This window comes from Triticum dicoccoides, chromosome 3A (genome assembly GCF_002162155.2).
Source record: "Triticum dicoccoides isolate Atlit2015 ecotype Zavitan chromosome 3A, WEW_v2.0, whole genome shotgun sequence".
Lineage (NCBI taxonomy): Eukaryota > Viridiplantae > Streptophyta > Magnoliopsida > Poales > Poaceae > Triticum > Triticum dicoccoides.
In genome coordinates this window covers 425813659-425821305 of record NC_041384.1, presented here as the reverse complement: position 1 = coordinate 425821305, position 7647 = coordinate 425813659, and positions in this window count along the sequence as shown.

Below are 7647 nucleotides of genomic sequence, written 5' to 3'. Positions count from 1 at the left end.
AGGAGAATTCAGCATAAGGAAGACAATCCTCCCACTTCATGCCGAAGGAGATCACACAAGCCCTGAGCATATCTTCAAGAATCTGGTTGACACGCTCGACTTGACCGCTAGTTTGAGGATGGAAAGCTGTGCTGAAGCGGATGTTGGTGCCCATGGACTTCTGAAAAGAATCCCAAAACTTGGAGGTAAAGATGCTGCCACGGTTGGAAGAGATCACTTGTGGAATACCGTGCAGAGAGACAATTCGAGAGGTATAGAGTTCCGCCAATTGAGCTGCAGTGATTGACTCTTTGATAGGCAGAAAGTGAGCCACTTTGGTGAGTTTGTCGATGACAACGAATATAGCATCATTGCCACGCTTGGACTTTGGAAACCCAGTCACGAAGTCCATTTCAATGTGGTCAAACTTCCATTCTAGAATGGCAAGAGGATGGAGGAGACCAGCTGGCCTTTGGTGTTCTGCCTTCACTCTTCTGCAGACATCACACTCATTCACGAATTGACCAATCTCGCGCTTCATTCGAGTCCACCAATAAGCCTGCTTGAGGTCCTGATACATCTTCGTACTCCCAGGGTGGATGGAGAGGATAGAATTGTGAGCCTCGTTCATGATCACTTTACGAAGGTCACCTTTGGGCACAACAATACGATCCTCGAAGAAGAGAGTATCCTTGTCATCAAGGCGGTAGCACTTGTACTTGGGTTGACTCTTGGCAATCCCAATCTTCACCTTTTTCACCATAGCATCAAGAAGCTGGGCTTGGAGAATCTGATCTTCCAAGGTAGGAGAGACTTGAAGGTTGGCGACGAAACCTTGAGGAACAACTTGCAGATTAAGTTTGCGGAAAGCTTCACAAAGCTCGGGTTGATAAGGCTTGAGAATTAGACTGTTGCAATAAGCCTTCCTGCTCAATGCGTCAGCAATCACATTGGCCTTGCCTGGAGTATACTCAATACTCGGATTATACTCCTGAATCATTTCGACCCATCGAGTTTGCCTGAGGTTGAGATTAGGCTGAGTGAAGATGTACTTGAGACTCTTGTGATCAGTGAAAATGTCCACTTTTCTTCCCAATAAGAGATGTCTCCAAGTCAAAAGAGCATGCACAACTGCCGCCAACTCGAGATCATGAGTGGGGTAGTTCTTCTCATTGGGCTTCAACTGGCGAGAGGTATAAGCAACAACTTTCTTCTCTTGCATCAACACTGCGCCAAGACCTTGGAGAGAGGCATCACAAAAGACCTCGTACGGTTTGGATTCATCAGGCGGAGTCAGAACTGGAGCAGTGATCAATTTCTCTTTCAAAGTGTTGAAAGCAATGTCACACTCCGGGGACCAAATGTACTTGACGTGCTTCTGGAGAAGATTTGAGAGAGGCTTCGCGATCTTAGAAAAGTTTTCAATGAATCTTCGGCAATAACTTGCGAGACCGAGGAAGCTGCGGAGTTGCTTCACGTTCTGAGGAGGTTCCCAATTCACAATTGCAGAAACCTTCTTAGGATTCACCGCAATGCCCATGGTAGAGATGATATGACCAAGATAAATAACCTCATCGAGCCAAAATTCGCACTTGGAGAACTTGGCGTAGAACTGGTGTTCCCTCAACTTATCGAGTACCAAACGCAAGTGCTTGGCATGATCTTCCTTGTTCTTCGAGAAAACCAGAATGTCGTCGAGATAGACCAAAATGAAGTCATTGGTGTAGGCGTTGAAGATGAAGTTCATCATGCGAGGGAACATCGGAGGAGCGTTGACGAGGCCAAAAGACATGACAGTGTATTCATATGAACCATAGCTTGTCCTGAAAGCCGTCTTGGTAATATCTTGCTCACGGATTCGAATCTGATGATAACCCATACGGAGATCAAGCTTGGAGAATACTTGGGCACCTTTGAGTTGTTCGAACAGCTCGTTGATGTTGGGAAGTGGGTATTTGTTCTTGATGGTCTTCTTGTTCAATGGACGGTAATCAACACAAAGTCGGTCTGTTCCATCCTTCTTCTTCACAAAAAGAACACCACAACCCCACGGAGAAGAACTAGGTCGGATGAGACCCATTCTCTCTTGAATATCGAGTTGCTTCTTCAGCTCCTTCAACTCTTCAGGTCCGAGCTTGTAAGGACACTTGCACACAGGTTCCGTACCAGGCTCAAGATCAATAACGAATTCAACTGGCCGGTGCGGAGGCATTCCTGGAAGCTCTTCTGGAAAGACGTCTTGATATTCGCAAACGAATGGAATTTGCGAGATAGCATCCAATTCACCCTTATCATTGAGAGAAAATAGACGGATGGTATCATCACGAGCGGCAAAGACAATTACATCCTCAGACGAATGAGTCAAATGAATCTGTCTGGCTGCACAATCAAGCTGAGCCTTGTGCTTAGAAAGCCAATCCATTCTGAGAATAAGATCAATATCCGAGTCACCAAGAACATATGGAGAGGCCAAGAACTTATAGTCACCCAAAGTGATCGTAACATCCGGAACGCATACACTAGATGTCATTTGACGGGCCGGAGAAACAATAGCCAACGGTTTCGACAACACTTGAGTAACAAAATCATGCTTAGATGCAAAAGGTCTCGACATGAAACAATGCGATGCACCAGTGTCAAAAAGAACTCTTGCAGGAATATCGTTAACAGGAAGGTTACCCATGATCACATCTGACGAGTCCTCTGCCTGTGCTGCATTCATCAAGTTGACCTTGGCGTGCATGGGGTTATGCTTGAACACAGTTGTGCTTGCCGATCTCACAGGAGGAGGAGGAGGAAGACGCCTCTGGTTGAAACACTTGCTGGCATAGTGACCCTTCTGTTGGCACTTGTTGCACGTGACCTCTGAAAGCGGACGGTGATATGGAGCACTCGATCTTGGAGCTTGAGACGAAGTCTTGTTCAGAAAGCCAGGGTTGGGTGGGTGGGAAGATCCATTGCCACTTTTTCTCTTCTGCTGATACGGCTGACGGAACGGAGGAGGAGGAAGCCAATACTTCTGCTGCTTGGCCACTTGAGTAGAGGAAGAAGGAGTAGCCTCTCTGACTCGCTTCTTGGAAGCATCACACCTCAGTTGAGCGGCCTCTTGCTTCAATGCCATGTTGTAGTACTCATCGTACCTCAAGGGCTCAAAGAGAACAAGAGCTAGCTGAATTTCTTCTCTGAGACCACCCCTGAACTGGTATATCATGCTCTTCTCGTCAGGGACGTCCTGCTTAGAAAAGCGGGCGAGCTTCTGAAACAACTTGTTGTAGTCATAGACAGACAAAGAGCCTTGCTTCAGGTTACGGAATTCCTCACGCTTGCTTTCAACCACGCTCTAAGGGATATGGTGAGCTCTGAAATCTTGACGGAATTCATCCCAAGTAATCGCACGTCCACCTCTGGAATCCTTGTACTGCCGGAACCATTCTGCAGCTTGATCTTTGAGTTGGAAGGAAGCGAACTTGACAAAGTCCTCAGGCCTGACGTTACTACACTCGAAATGCTTGCACAGATCCACGAGCCAATCGTCAGCATCGGTTGCCTCAACACAATTGCTGAAAGTCTTTGGCCCGTTAGCAAGGAACTAGTTGAGTGTAGCAAAGTGATTCTGATTGTTGCGTTGGTTCCCTTGGTTGCCTTGATTCGCTTGATTGCGCTCCTGAAGAATTTGCATGATCAACTGCGTGTTTGCATTGGTTGCGGCCATCACAGCTTGCCATGCCTCCGGAGGAGGTGGAGGTGGTGGCGGATCAGGATTCGGAGTCGTGCGCGTTGGAGGAGCCATCCTGAAGAGGTTGACATCCATTAGCACATTGATAGACAAATATTGAAGCTGAATCCAATGGAATGAAAATTGCAACATATAGTCTTCACATCCGAACAAAATGAACGAATGCATTCCTCTTGAAATGGTCACATATCCATAAATTGAGAAGCCACGTAGAATTTAGGTAGAGAAATAAATCAACAAGGTACGGATCAAGAACGAATACTCGGTAAGAAATCCCAATCTCAAACCAAATATCTGTGGAAGACGAGCTAGAGCTACGAGAATTCCCACCTATGAAACTCCCGAACCTTTCCGGTTATGCAATCAGGTGTTGGGGATACAGGGGAAGCATAATATCTCACCCAAATCTAGCAAAATCCTACATCCAGTTGTATCCATCCTTCAACACGTAACCGAGAAAAACTTCGGAAACCATCTACCTCAACCTTCGAAAAGCATTCGTTATACAAGTTATGGCGATACTCCCGAACTCTCGCCCCAGTACTGGGTGGCGTCGAGGTTATCTCACCAACGAACTGCATAAAAGAGATTTTCGATGTCGGCGTACTAAACTCAGGTATTCCAGAACTGCAACGATAAAATTATGACGACAACACCTCAGAGCTCAACTCCCCGGGACACTTCCACAAAACCCCTGACAGGACGCACCAAGACAATGTTCTCGTCATAAAACCATCGGAACGATTCCAAGATACCTGCGTGATCCTAAATTTTTTTTTAGTGAAATTTGAGAAGAGAAGAGTCAAAACTCTACGTCAGGATGCCTTACCAGAGCGATGAGGAGACAGGGAAGTAAAAAGAATTCCTAAACTCTTCGATATATAATTCCTAGATGACTCAAAACATTTTTTTAGACACAACTCGGCTCCTAAAAACGATCAAGCAATGGGGCTCCTAAGGTCGGGGAAGGCTCTGATTACCAACTTGTAACACCCTCGATGCGACTATAGCTCCCACGTGTCGAGGCACGACTTAGAGACATAATCGCATTGAAGGCATATGTCACAAGTTAGGCAATCTTCACAACATCCCATGTAATATAGATAATATAAGGGGAGATAACATAGTTGGCTTACACTCGCCACGTCAATCAAGTACATAGATAACATTACATCATTCAAACACTCATGGCCCGACTACGGCGCCAAAATAAAACACAACCCAACATGCGACAGGGTCTCGACCACCCCCAACTGGGCACCACTACTGATCATCAGGAAAAGAAACATAGTAACATTGAGAGTCCTCGTCGAACTCCCACTTGAGCTCGAGCATGTCACCTGGAGCAGAATCATCAGGCCCTGCATCTGGTGTAATAGTATTCTGTGAGCCACAGGGACTCAGCAATTTCGCACCCTTGCGATCAAGACTATTTAAGCTTAAAAGGTATGGTAAGGTAAATATGTGGAGCTGCAGCAAGCGACTAGCATATATGGTGGCTATCCTTTTCGCAAAAGAGAGTGAGAAGAGGAAGCAAAGCGCGAGCGAGTAATCTAGAGAACAACCTGTGCAAGCATTACTCCAACACCGTGTCCACTTCCCGGACTCCGCCGAGAAGAGGCCATCACGGCAACTCACACTGTTGATTCATTTTAATTAAGTTAAGGTTCAAATTATCTACAACCGGACATTAACAAATTCCCATCTGCCCGTAACCGCGAGCATGGCTTTCGAAAGTTCAAATCCCTGCAGGGGAGTCCCAACTTAGCCCATGACAAGCTCTCATGGTCAATGAAGGAATAGACCTCCTCCCGAGACATTCCGATCAGACTCGGTATCTCGGTTCTTCAAGACACTTCGACAGGTTAAAACAAATCCGGTAACACCGCCCGAATTTGCCGACAAATCCCGATAGGAGCTGCACATATCTCGTTCTCAGGGCACAATCGGATAAGCAATCCGTACAACTAAAACCAGCCCTCGAGTTTCCCCGAGGTGGCGCTGTAAGGGGCTCTAGGTTGGACCAACACTCAGAGGAGCACTGGCCCGGGGGGGGGGGTTAAATAAGATGACCCTCGGGCTCCGGAAACCCAAGGGAAAAAGAGGCTAGGTGGCAAATGGTAAAACCAAGGTTGGGCATTGCTGGAAATGCTTTAATCAAGGCGAACTATCAAGGGGTTCCCATTATAACCCAACCGAGTAAGGAACGCAAAATCCGGGAACATAACACCGATATGACGGAAACTAGGGCAGCAAGAGTGGAACAAAACACTAGGCGAGAGGCCGCCTTCCACCCTTTACCAAGTATACAGATGCATTAAGATAACATGGCAATATAATGATATCCCAACAAGTAAATAAATATTCCAACAAGGAATAGTCTCCAATCTTCACCTGCAACTAGCAATGCTATAAGAGGGGCTGAGCAAAGCGGTAACATAGCCAATCAACGGTTTGCTAGGACATGGTGGGTTAGAGGTTTGACATGGCAATTTGGGAGGCTTGAAAGCAAGTGGTAGGCATCATAGCATTGGCATAGCAAAAGAGCGAGCATCTAGCAAAGCAAAGATAGTAGTGATTTCGAGGGTATGATCATCTTGCCTGCAAAGTTGTCAGAGTTGATTGGATCCTCGAAAGCAAACTCAACGGGCTCCTCGTTAGCGAACTCGTCTCCCGGCTCTACCCAAACAAGACAAACAAGTAATAAGGACACAATCAACCACGTGCAAGGATCAAACAAAATGGTGCAAAGATGGTATGCTATGCGGGATGCGATGCGGGATGCATATGCAAGATTTGACAAGGAATGCATGAACCTAGCCTGAACTCACTACAGATATCAAGTAGGCATGTTTACGAGCTCGATGCACTCACTACGGAGCAAGTCATGACAAGCTAAGCATACATCTATCAAGAATACACAAAATGCAAGCTAGACATTGCAAGAACAATAGCATAGCATGCACGGATCAACTACAACATCATCGGCAAAATTGCTAACAAGTAGACAATCTGCCCAGATTCACGAAGTAGCAAAAGTAGAGCTCGATTGACTCAAGATAGGGTGCTCCATAATTGCAAACGAAGACATGGATCGATAGATCACTACAAGATTAATAAAACATCATTACTGATCATCCTCAAAAGAGGCACGGATCACTAGGAAACGACATGAACATATGGCAACATGAGATAAACAGGTCAAGGACTTAGTGGAAATGCTAAGTCCCTGAAATCAGCATTACCAAGTGCCTCACTTTGCAAGCTTGTGCTAGTCACCACACACATCACAAAAATACATGGGTTGCACCTCTGGAAAGATGGAAAAACCCTTAACAAAACATATGTAGAACTCATGGGCATATCATGCACACATTAATCATGGCAAAAATGACAAATGACTAAATAGAGCAGCAGATCTGACAATTATCTCAAATAGCACTCTTCTAACAGCATTTCAGGCATCAAGATGAACTCAAATGAAAATGATGCAATGGAATGAAATTATGTACTCTCTGAGGCGTTTGATATGCTATATGCCCAAAACGGAGCTACGGATGCAAAGTTACGATGCCATGAACATGAGCATATGGATCTGGGAAAATGGGGACTTAGAAGAAAATTTGGACCTCCGGATCTAGGGTTTCTCGGCACGCGAACCGAGGCGAGTCCGGCGACCACTGTAGCTCCGGCGAGCTCGATGGAGCGGCGGGAGGCGAGGGAGAGGAAGATCCGGCCTCTCCCGGCCGGATCCGGCGGCGGGGAGGGCTCCGGCCACCGCGGGGGATGCGAGGAGGCGCGGGGCTGCCGGCGTCGCGGTGCTCCGGCGAAAGGGTGGCGAGCTCATGGCAATGGCTCGTGGCGGCCGGCGCGGTGGCGGCGGGGTTCCAGGCAGCGGGGCGAGGGAGACGAAGCCCCGGGCGGCGGCGGCG